A 13,456-nucleotide genomic window follows, 5' to 3' on the forward strand; every position below is an offset into this window, starting at 1 on the left:
GACAAAGTGCCCACCTGATGAACTCTTTGAAGCGGATAAGTATCACTCTTCCTTATTACATATAAGGCACCGCCAGATGCGGTTGCATGCTGATGGTCCGCAATAACTGTGGCACTTGTTCTATGGCATTTGTATAAATCTATCAAACATTATTATCATCTGAGGCATTTGGTGGAAATGATTGGAACATTCACAATAATCCTTTTGATACAACTGCTTACTGAGCAACTGTGTTCTTTCTGGTATATGACTGTATGTCTTGCACTTCAAATACAGCTTGACTCTGCATCATCTAAGACCAGCTTTACAGTCTTGCTTGCTGCTTTTTCTGCAAACATCTATGCTTGAACATCTTTCTGCTTCATTGTGCTGTTCTGCTTATTTCATTTGCAGCTAACAGGACTTTATAGTGGTGCACAACTTATTTATACCATTCTTGCTCTGTTTTGCATTATTAAGGGGACCCCTTGCTATGTGTGAGTGTATGGATGAATGAATGATTTATTATTATTATTTTTTTGTTTTAGGATTTGTATTGTATAATGTTTTTCTATCTACATAAAGTATATTTTGCACATATCATACTTGATTGTCATTACTTTATTTAAACATTGTCTATTAGGTGCATATATCCTAGACTTTTGGATTTCACGCATCTAGGAAGCATGAAAAAGAAGTGTTAGGAATTGTTACTCCAGAACCATTTCAGATTTGAAGGCAAGCCTTCATGCATTGGAGTTCTGAAAATTATTGGACCTGCTGGGATATATTATACACACATGTGGGAAGAATATACTGGTTATAAAGAATAGAAGACGCTGTGGGCACCTGACGTCTGCCTTTGTCCGCCGTAGCGGATTGGACCACTGGAACGTGAGAGTTTTTCTCCCATTGGACCGTCTGGCGGGCGACTAAGGTTCCGTCCTGTCTAGTTTGGCATACGTTTATGCCGCCTCACTTGTGAGTATTCTTCCACCTGTGTGTGCTGTCTGCCTCTATCTGCATATTAGCGATACCACGATACTGTCCCATAAGGCGCCTCTCTCTGTTCTCTGCTCCTACAGATATGAGCATTTATCACAAGGCCTGCATGATTTGCAGGTTGAAAATCAGGCTTTAAGGAATGTAATTAGGGACTCCATAGCTGTGAGATCTAACCAATTGGATATGGCTTTGGAACCACAAGTCTCTCTACCCGAAACTTTTTCAGGAAACAGGAAGGCTTACAGACAATTCAAAAATGCATGCCTTCTACTATTCACTATGAAGCCCAGAACTTATTCGACTGAGAGAATAAAGGTACTGACTACAATCTCCTTTTTAAGAGGAGAGCCAAGAAACTGGGCAGATAATTTCTTTGAAACAGAGGACCCTATACTTTGTTCTTTAGAGGCCTTCTTCTCTTCCATGGATGAATTGTTTCAAGATATAAATGTGCAGTTAACAGCTGAAATCTCCATGAGGAGTCTCAAGCAAGGGAAAAGACCTGTGGAGGAGTATATAACTGAATTTAAACAGTTTGCAACGGATTACCTCTGGAATCCAATAGCCCTCCGAAATCAGTTCCGTTTGGGCCTCTCTGAATCTCTCAAAGACGAATTTACCCAAATTGAAATACCAAAGACTCTGGATGGTTTAATGAAAATGGCAACTCAAATTGAGCGGCGACTGCGTGAGAGAAAGGCAGAAAGATACTCCTTAGAGACCAGACCAAAGAGTTATTTTACCTCAGCTGTAACTCATCCTCACACAACCACTAGACATCAGGCTGAACCTATGGAAATCAGAATACTAAAAGGACCCCTCAGTCCTGAGGAGAAACTTCGTAGGAGGACCAAGAACCTCTGTATGTACTGTGCCAATCCTCTACACACAGTACAAGACTGCCCAATCTTACTAAAGAATAAAAGAAGTAAGTCAAATCATATGATAACTTCATTAAAATTTGATAACAAACCATCTTACTGCATGTTAATGAGTGACTGACCGCCTTTAGAACGAGGTATGGCTTGTTTGAGTACCTGGTAATGCCATTCGGCCTCTGTAACGCCCCCGCCACGTTCCAACATTTTATCAATGATGTCTTCCGCGATCTCTTAGATGTTTGTTTAGTCGTCTATTTGGACGACATCCTTATATATTCTGAAACTAAAGCTGAACATATAAAACACGTCCGCTGGGTGCTCTCACGACTCAGGATACATAAACTGTACGCGAAACCTTAAAAGTGTAAATTTCACACTGATCAAGTCTCTTTTCTGGGATACGATATAACCCCCAGTGGGATCCAAATGCAAAGAGAAAAGGTTGAAGCAGTCGAAGATTGGCCACTCCCTATGAACAAAAAGGATCTGCAGCGCTTCCTCGGCTTCTCAAATTATTATCGAAAATTCAGTAAAGACTTCTCTAAAAAGCCTCCATCCCCAAAAGCCACAGCAACACTTCCGCCAATAGCCGAAACTACGAGTCCCAGTATACACCTCCAACGAAACTACAACTTCCGCTATAAAAGGACTGATATCACTACAGCCTATTACTCTTGAAAAAGCCGGGGTGTCGCCGGCGAAACGCGTAGAGGTATTGTGGCTGTCCAAAGGATCCGTAGATACAGACGTCAGGTGGCCCAAGGACATATCCGATTGGTTGAAAGAACTTTCCCTTTGCCGGGTATCGTTTGAAAATTGCAATTGGACACCCTGGATCTTCCGCTGCCTTATGTTCTGGTGAAGCCGTATTGATTTTTTGTACACTGCTGTCTTTTTACTGTTTTCTAGTAAGTGCATTACTAGTGTGTGTTGTGCCTGAATAAAGTACTCCTACCTTGAATCGGATGTGCGCTTTCTCTTTCTTTTCTGCTGCACTTCTCTAAAATTGTTAAACCTCTTACATTACTAACCAGCGTATCAACTCCATTTATTTGGACATCGCAAGCCACATCTGCATTCAACTACCTTAAAAAAAGGTTTACCACAGCTCTCATTCTGCACTTTCCAAATCCAGACTACCAATATATACTGGAGGTCGATTCTTCCGATTATGCCATTGGCGCCGTCCTTTCTCAACAAAAGACCCTCAAAGATCCAGTACATCCCATATCTTATTACTCTAAGATAATGACTTCAGCTGAAAGAAATTACTCCATTGGCGACAAAGAACTTCTGGCCATTAGACACTCATTAGAACATTTGAGGCATCTCCTTGAAGGTACTACTCTACCTGTTACAATTTACACAGATCACAAAAACTTGCAATATCTACAAAACAATAAAACATTGTCTGCTCGCCAGGTTCACTGGAGCCTATACTTCGATAGATTCAATTTCAACATTACTTATAGACCCGCAGCAAGGAATTGAAAAGCCGATGCTTTATCTTGTATGCCACTAGAAGAAGTTACCAGGAAGACCATCATACCTTCAGAACGTTTTGTTGGTCTTACTACTCCACTCTTATCTGAATTAAAAGCCTACACTGATAAGCTGCTTACCCCACCACATCCTTCACTCATCAAGAATGCGGGTATCTATTACCATAACACGAAAATCTTCATACCACCTTGTATGAGGCCACAACTCTGAAGGACCTTCCATGACTCACCATTAACCGGACACCCGGGTATCCAACGTACAGTGGAACAACTGACTAGAACCTTTTGGTGGCCGGATATGAAAGCCACCGTACAAGACTATGTACAAACTTGTCTTAGTACACCTCTTATTAGTGCTATTATATAACATCTGTGAATAGCCTAACGCTGCTAATAGGCAGACATAGAGCTTAACCACTCTCACGGATAATTGAATTTTAAAAGTGTCAATACACACCTGACAACCTTAGCCGTTACGTTAGCATTACAGGCATTAAATATGTTTAACACTTTCAGCTTTCATGTATAGTGAGACTAACCAAAGGCTTTGATGTACTTTTCTCACACTGTGGAGTGGTGCTGCTGTTATTTCTATTGTGTTAGGCATATATTCGGATGCACATAGTGATACTAATATATTTGGCCTCTTGCCCGGACGCTATTGTGCACTGCAACTTTATGGGATATCATTATCAGGAGACCAACAGCCAACTGATATAATTTATCACTAGTTACCAAAGTGTATTTAGTCTAACCATGCAGCTCAAATAGCACGGTGTATATTTACACAACTATAAGTTTTTATCAACTCATTATACGCTACATATTTATTACATTTGCTTGTAATTAGTGATGTTGCGAACCTAAAAATTTTGGTTCGCGAACGGCGGACTCAAACTTCCGCAACTGTTCGTGAACCGGCGAACCGGGCGAACCGCCATTGACTTCAATAGGCAGGCGAACTTTAAAACCAACAGGGATTCTTTCTGGCCACAATAGTGATGGAAAAGTTGTTTCAAGGGGACTAACACCTGGACTGTGGCATGCCGGAAGGGGATCCATGGCAAAACTGCCATGGAAAATTACATAGTTGATGCAGAGTCTGGTTTTAATCCATAAAGGGCATAAATCACCTAACATTCCTAAATTGTTTGGAATAACGTGCTTTAAAACATCAGGTATGATGTTGTATCGATCAGGTAGTGTAAGGGTTAAGCCCGCTTCACAGTGACAGACCAAACTCCCTGTTTAAAGGGACAGTCTACACCAGAATTGTTATTGTTTTAAAAGATAGATAATCCCTTTATTACCCATTTCCCAGTTTTGCATAACTAACACATTTATAATATGTTTTTTTTTTAAATGTACACTACTGTTACACCAGATATGAGTTGCACTGGGGTGACACTGTGCCCTGGCAGGCAGGCACGGAAACGCACACGTGTGAAGGAAACTGAATGCTATTATTTAACACAGTCAAAAAAGTGTTGTTTTTTTAAATCTTTACACTACTGTTACAACAAATATGAGTGGTGCCACTAACTTGGCAAGTGGGCCTGGCACACATGCTGGCAGGCAGGCAACTGCAATAAGATTACACTAGCAGACTGATGTTTCACAGTCAAAAAAGTTTTTTTTTTAAATATTTACACTACTGTTATAACAAATATGATTGGTGGCACTAGTTGGCAAGTGGGCTTGGCATACACCCTGGCAGGCAGGCAGGCAACTGCAATTAGATTACACTAGCAGACTGATGTTTCACAGTCAAAAAAGTTTTTTTTAAAAAATATTTACACTACTGTTACAACAAATATGAGTGGTGGCACTAATTAGGCAAGTGGGCCTGGCACACACGCTGGCAGGCAGGCAACTGCAATTAGATTACACTAACAGACTGATGTTTCACAGTCAAAAACTTTTTTATTTTTAAATATTTACACTACTGTTATAACAAATATGATTGGTGGCACTAGTTGGCAAGTGGGCCTGGCACACACGCTGGCAGGCAACTGCAATTAGATTACACTAGCAGACTGATTTTTCACAGTCAAAAAAGTTTTTTTTTTACAAAATTTACACTACTGTTACAACAGATATGAGTGGTGGCACTTAGCAAGTGGGCCTGGCACACACGCTGGCAGGCAGGCAGGCAACTGCAATTAGATTACACTAGCAGACTGATGTTTCACAGTCAAAAAAGTTTTTTTTTAAATATTTACACTACTGTTATAACAAATATGATTGGTGGCACTAGTTGGCAAGTGGGCCTGGCACACACGCTGGCAGGCAGGCAACTGCAATTAGATTACACTAGCAGACTGATGTTTCACAGTCAAAAACTTTTTTATTTTTAAATATTTACACTACTGTTACAACAGATATGAGTGGTGGCACTTAGCAAGTGGGCCTGGCACACACGCTGGCAGGCAGGCAGGCAACTGCAATTAGATTACACTAGCAGACTGATGTTTCACAGGCAAAATTACACAGGCAAAAAAAAAAAAAAGATGTTCTAGCCCTAAAAAGGGCTTTTTGAGGTGCTGTCCTTACAGCAGAGATCAGATGAGTCCTTCAGGACTGTAGTGGACACTAAATACACTAGCCTAGCTATGAATTTCCCTATAAAATCAGCAGCAGCTACACTATCCCTCCTCTCACTAAGAATGCAGGATCAGAATGAATCTCAAATGGCTGCTGTCCAGGAGCTGGGAGGGTCTGGGAGGGAGTGTCTGCTGCTGATTGGCTGAAATGTGTCTGCAGACTGTGAGATACAGGGTCAAAGTTTACACAATGATGACGAATAGGAGGCGGATCGAACATCGCATATGTTTGCCCGCCGCAGCGAACGCGAACAAGTTATGTTCGCCGGGAACTATTCGCCGGCGAACTATTCGCAACATCACTACTTGTAATACACATATATACGTTTACCCCTGTTACAACTCTTCTCAAGCATAAACGCATACTTGATTATTCAGTCACTAAACGTTCAATACTGACACTTCATTATTCAAGTATTGCTAACTTTTTATTCTTCGCTTCAGGAAGAGATTTAGTCTAAATGTGATTCAATATAAGTGTTTATACCAACTTTACACTGGTACTTTACATAGAACCAGATATTTAATGATATTTTCCGCTTAATTATATATTGAATTTAACCCTTTACACCTTTACGTATCTCTTAAGTGGAATATATGAGCAGTAGCTATCATTTTTAATTATTACGTGTTTATTATACTATTATAGGAGGTATTCAGCATTAATTCTGAGCCATCTATGTTAATGGCCTCCTCCTCCATAGTTATCACACGTGTTATTCTCACAGTGAACCCCATGTGATGCTGTATCACTAGCATCTATTATTATTTCCACGCTGATTGACCTCCGCCACGTAGTTTTAAATTGTACGTTGTTTGTGTGTTTTTGTCGTTTTTATATTTTTAAGTTTTCTTAAAGGGACAGTCTAGTCCAAAAGAAACTTTCATGATTCAGATAGAGCATGTCATTTTAAACAATTTTCCAATTTTCTTTTATCACCAATTTTGCTTCTTAGACCTTGAAGGCCACCTCTTTTCAGAATGCATTTTAACAGTTTTTCACCACTAGAGGGTGTTAGTTCATGTGTTTTATATAGATAACACTGTGCTTGTGCACGTGAAGTTATCTGGGAGCAGGCACTGATTGGCTAAACTGCAAGTCTGTCAAAAGAACTGAAATAAAGGGGCAGTTTGCAGAGGCTTAGATACAAGATAATCACAGAGGTTAAAATTATATTAATATAACTGTGTTGGTTATGCAAAACTGGGGAATGGGTAATAAAGGGATTATCTATCTTTTAAAACAATATAAATTCTGGTGTAGACTGTCCCTTTAATAAAAGTTATATTTTAAATACTTCACTATCTGACCCTATGACATATTAAATATTGAGATACTGTCCCCTAATAATCCTATGTGCTATACATGTATACTTTTGTTGGGTAGCATAGGCTATTCCAATTTCCTTTTCATGTTAATTACTCTTATACACAGCACCATCCTTGGAACTCACAGTTACAATACTGGAGTATCCTTATACTAGGCAGTAGTCCGCCCACACATTCAGTAGTGCCATTGGTATTTTCTTTTTTCTCCACAGTATTAGGATAAGGTTGAGTTATATTTTTGTGATATCACAAGTAATACTGGAAGAGATTCAAGCACATTCAGCTGCTCTACTGTACTCAACATTACTGAGCTAACATACCTCTTTACAAACCAGACTTCACAAACTATAAAACAAAACTCTCTATAGATAATTGTACATGCCCCATTACCAAACAAATTAATCACAATTGACAATCACATTCAAAGAACAGCCTTTAGGAAATTGGGCACAATGTGGCCTTCCTATGGGAAGTTATGCTATATGATTAGTTGTTTTGTTCTTTTAAATGTTCTTACAACTTTGTGAAACTATCTACAAAACACTGACTAGACTTAGTAATATTAATATTTAGATTTAAGTTTATAGTTTTTGGACACTTAAAAGCAAGTATGTTCTGTAATCCTCTGTTAAAATAGATGAACTTGTTAACAACTCTATCCTGAGCTTGGCTATGCTCTGAAAGAATTTTAGATATGAAGAGCAACCTGCTTGAGGCTTAACGCTTTATCTTGTATTAGAATAGGATGGGTCTTTTACATTTTCACTGCTTGTTCTGAAACATTATGTACATTTGGGTCATCCTGCCAAGCCCACATGTGACTAGTATTAAACAAATTGTTTTGAATTGACATATTTCTGTGTCACAATACATCAGCTTATCATAGAGCTGCCTTCATCCATACTCTTGCTATATCTGAGGTGAGTAAATCTTAGATTTTCAAGAAATGTGAGTGCGGCGCACAGTCATAAAGCCCTGGAATGTCATGCAGGTAGGAAACTGTGGCTAATAGATAAGGGTAAAGGGTGTGATGTGTTTTAACAATTAGATAGAAAGAGTGTCTGTATCTCTAGCGTGTTACATGTATGTGGGTGCAAGTAAATGTGTGTGGGTGTGTATGTGCACATGTATGTATGCATGTCTGTTAGTGAGTGTGTGCACGCGTGTCTGTTTAGGACACATGGAGACTCATATTTAATAAACAAATGGCCTCAGATTTAAAAATATGTCAAATGCAAAATGCTTAAAGGAGCCAGTATATAAACAATTTGATATTTTTCTCGTCCTCTTGAAAGCTTACAATTAGTTATTCTATAATATACTCCATTAAAATGTAAAGGGATTTTGTGGATAGGTTTTCCAACTGGCATTAAAACTTACCCACATCACAATTCATAACATTGAACAAAAGCAGGCCTTGGTAGGTTAGCCATTGTTATAATGATTAACAACTTGAGGTGTCTGAAATGGAGACATTTCCTCAAATGAAAGTTTTTTTGAGTTCATCTGAAGTGAATGTGTAGAAAAACAAAATTAATGCAATTAAAAATCTATTATTAAGTGATCTTAATTTATTTGTTAAAGATACAGAATGACTTTATAATTTGTTTTAGAAGATTATTTCACTCCCAAGTATTTCTTTCATCACTACTTGCTTTGAAAAGTATCTTTTAGAATTAGCAGCAGTAAAATATATGTATTGGAGCACTATTTCTAAATCTGTGATGAAATTCAGCTACCATAACATTTTTTTATTTCAGGCATTTCCCCTAGTATAAAACACAGTATTATTTTTTTTTCCTCAAATATATAAAACTGTTTTTTATGAGTATGAGAATTTTATTTTGTTGTCAGGTTTCAATGTAATTTTGTCAAAAAATGTTGCCTGGTACTTTTTTTTGGCTTATATTTATGGCAGTTAAAGTTCTCTCAAACATTAATAAAATGGAAATTCTGAAATTCACGTGTAACATCATTGAGTATATTGTAGTATATTACATTTTCATTGCATTATATAAAACAATAAAATGATCTAGGGAAGGGGAATCTAATTTCTAAATTTCTATGTTTTTTTAAAGTTTGATACTTAAAGGGATATGAAACCCAAACATTTTCTTTTGTGTTTTAGTCAGAGCATACAATTTTAATTTTATCTTTTGGTTGAAGAGAAAGCTAGGTATGTGTCTGTAGCAGTGTTTCTCAACCGTGGTCCTCAAATACCTCCAACAGGCCAGGTTTTCATTATAGCTGAACTAGAGCACAGGTGAAGTAATCAAATGATCAGTAACCATGGTAACTAACCTGCTCTCACTCATCAGCTGATTATATCACCTGTGCACTGGTTCAGCTATAATGAAAACCTGCCCTGTTGGGGTAACTTAAGGACCGGGGTTGAGAAACAATAGTCTGGCGCACTGCATGGCAGGAAATAAAACTTCCATCTAGTATTCTTGCAACTGTATAATATTCTTGCCAACCTGCGGCTATATAGTGCTCTAGACACGTGCATATTTCATAGCTTAAAACTCAACTTTTCAACAAAAGATACCAAGAGAACAAAGAATGTTTTTATAATAGTAGTGAATTAGAACGTTGTTTAAAATTGTATGTTCTATCTGAATTGTGAAAGAATTAATGTCCCTTTAAAATCTGGCATTAAAGTGTCAGTAAACCTAAAATTAATGTTATATAATTCTGCACATAGTGCAGAATTATATAACATTATTTTAGTGCTATAGTTATAAAAGCTTTTTTTCCCTTTTAATATTTTAAAAATATGGCGCTTTTACAGACCCGCTCTCTGCTCTCTGCTGAGCGGGTCTGTTTTTTTACTCAGCACATCGGGCCAGCTGTATAGTCACAGCCCGGCCCGACCGCGCCATAAGACTAAGTGCAGCTCGCTCCTGCTCTGTCTGACAGCAGGACCGAGCTTCACTTAATGTTATGGCGCGGTCGGGCTGGGCTGTGACTATACAGCTTGCCCGATGCGCTGAGTAAAAAAAACAGACCCGCTCAGCAGAGAGCAGAGAGCGGGTCTGTAAAAGCACCATATTTTTAAAATATTAAAAGGGAAAAAAGGCTTTTATAACTATAGCACTAAAATAATGTTATATAATTCTGCACTATGTGCAGAATTATATAGTATTATTTTTAGGTTGACTGACACTTTAACATAAGTTGTTTGCCACTGAATTTCCTCGTTTTTTTTATTCTAAACAATATGTGTGTGTGTGTGGCCGGACTGATAGCAAACGGACATTTGGCTGACAGACATTTGGCAGACGGACATTTGGTCAACGGATAATAGTCAGACACACAATTGGCTGTCAGATAACAGTCCGGCCACGAGATAGGTAGATAGATTTGATAGATAGACAGATAGATAAATAGATAGATAGATAGATTGATTCGATAGATAAATAGATGCAATAGATGGATAAATTTGATAGATTCAATAGATAGATATATAAATAGATAGATTCAATAGATAGATAGATAATTTCACAGACAGAGAATTACAAGACATGCGGGTTCCCAGAGGCGGGTGCGGCGCCCGAGGCTCTGATTAGAACAGAACACTCCGGAGCGTATCTGCCCTCGGCCAAACTCGGAACATGCTTCAGCATTCTATCCATGGTCCAAATGTCCGTCAGACAGAATGCTGTCGGCCAAATGTCCGTTGTCATTTTGTCAGAGCACCATGTGTGTGATATAAATATCCTCTAGTTAATGGAATTTTTCTTCTGTCTACAAGTAAAGAGAAAGTTTTTTTTGTCAAACTAAATACTCTGTTCTAAAGAGATTGCTTGCTGTAAAAAAACTATTCTGATAAAAAAAACTTTCATAAACACACTAAAACATATTGGGCCAAATTACAAGGGGAGCGTTAATTGTGCTTGAAGTAAACTTTTTGCGCACGTTGGGTTGAACTCATATTATGAGTTAAAAGTAAAAAGTTAGTACTCTTGCACTAACCCAACGCGTGCAAAAGGCGAACTTACAATATCGTGAGTTTGATAACCTATTCCCCCATAGAAGTCAATGGAGAGAGAAAAAGTGGAAAAAAACACGCGCACAAACCCGATCGCATATTCTCGTATGCTAACCCGACATGAAAATATGAATATTTTAAATTCCGGTGTTCTTCACATAGAAGAATAGCTCCTATTTATGGTATGGTATTTTAGTACAATATATATATCTATACCTATATATAATGTATATGAATATATAGGTATAGATATATACAGATACATATAAGAATGTCTATTTATAAATACTTAGAACATATTCCCTTATGTGCAGAACATTGGAATGTGAAATGTTTACAGTAAATACACAGTTTAACACTTTATTAAATATGAATATTGCATAAATATGTTTTTACATGTTTTTATCTACTTAACTGCAAAGGGCTCTAATGCACATATATATGTCTATATCTATGTACGTATGTATTTGTGTTTATATGTGTATATATGTCTTTAAATACATATATACACACACACATATATATATATATATATATATATATATATACACAACATTTGGTTTAGCACACTTACAAAAAGTTTATATACACATCTTTGGGAGTGCTGCCAATATGACCTAGTCAATATACAAACAAAAAGGTATTGGCGCACATGCATTTTCAAAAGCACAACATATTTTTTGAACTGCTGCAAAAAAATGCCTGCAAAAAACATCAAGAGACAGCTATTCTTTTTAAATAAAATTGAGAGGCTGTTAGTTTGCCCAATTTGGTTGCTGTCTTTTAATTAATTATTTTTTGCCCTTAAAGAATCAGGGTTATTATATAGCCCTAATGTTATACGATTTCTTATCTGCAAATTTTTGCTGTTTAATTGTTAACATAGGTAAAATCTGTGCATTTTTCCTTTAAGTTGTGTGATATTCACTATATTGTTTACTTCTGGCATTAACAAGGTTGTAGTCTACCTATAATCAAGAAAATAGAGACGCACTCACTGAGACAGAACAATAGCTAGAAAAACTTCCGTGCTTGTCCACAAGGCCAGTGCCACTCAGGGTGCAGTCTCTTTTTGCACACTATGCCTTTTCACAGAGAAAAAATATCCTGTAGCATATCAGTCTGATCCTGTCCAATGACAGTCCAGCACCGAAATACCAGGCAATTCTTCTCTGAACAAGACAAACAACAAACCCCAGACGTACGTTTCGGCCTCTCTTGGGCCTCGTCAGTGAAGTGCAGTGGCAGGATCAGACTGATATGCTACAGGATATTTTTTCTTTGTGAAAAGGCATAGTGTGCAAAAAGATACTACACCCTGAGTGACACTGGCCTTGTGGATAAGCACTGAAGTTTTTCTAGCTATTGTTCTGTCTCAGTGAGTGCGTCTCTCTATTTTCTTGATTATAGGTAGACTACAACCTTGTTAATGCCAGAAGTAAACAATATAGTGAATATCACAAAACTTAAAGGAAAAATGCACAGATTTTACCTATGTTAACAATTAAACAGCAAAAATTTGCAGATAAGAAATCGTATAACATTAGGGCTATATAATAACCCTGATTCTTTAAGGGCAAAACATAATTAATTAAAAGACAGCAACCTAATTGAGCAAACTAACAGCCTCTCATTATATTTGTTTATTCAAACCATACATCCTGTTTAGCTTCAAAGTAGTCAGTAAAGTGTGATGAGAGTAATTTCCTTTTGCGCTATCCATAAATATTAATACTAGCCAATACCAATATTTTATCAGGGGTTCATTACTTAATTATTGGTAATCTTATTATACTAAATTAGTGGTGAGGATCATTCCCAAAAATTGATGATGTCATAAATTGAGTTATAGCCATTGGGAATTCAGGTGGCCAGGGAGAAAATCCAAAAGGCTTCCATTTTAAACAGCAAATTGTTTAGATCTCCACCTCTTTTTGTTTTTTTATTTTTTAAATGATCATCCATTTGAAAGTGGAGTTGGAACTAGCATGTTCCTGTTTTGCCAGTTCTGATCGAGCATCAGATCTTTTAATATCGGAGAGGTGCTTTTGGATCCTCTCCCTGGCCTCCCTAAAAGTACATCCAATGTACTGTATTCTGGAACAAGTACACCATGCCATGTAAATAACAAATTTTGCTCTGCAATTTACACAGCTTTCAACCTTA

General features: G+C 37.5%; 1 protein-coding gene across 2 annotated transcripts in view; it reads left to right on the top strand.

Annotated features, from left to right (window-relative positions):
• The first annotated feature begins 8,083 nt into the window (after positions 1 to 8,083).
• Positions 8,084 to 13,456, top strand: part of LOC128653590 (uromodulin-like) — a 129,056-nt gene continuing 123,683 nt past the window's right edge. The window contains exon 1 of one of the 2 annotated variants that reach the window (XM_053706971.1): positions 8,084 to 8,219. The gene's annotated coding sequence lies outside the window, so the exon portion shown is untranslated. Of the gene's footprint in view, positions 8,291 to 13,456 lie in introns of both variants that reach the window. The other variant, XM_053706972.1, reaches the window with a different exon arrangement.

The sequence above is a fragment of the Bombina bombina genome, chromosome 3 (assembly GCF_027579735.1).
Source record: "Bombina bombina isolate aBomBom1 chromosome 3, aBomBom1.pri, whole genome shotgun sequence".
Lineage (NCBI taxonomy): Eukaryota > Metazoa > Chordata > Amphibia > Anura > Bombinatoridae > Bombina > Bombina bombina.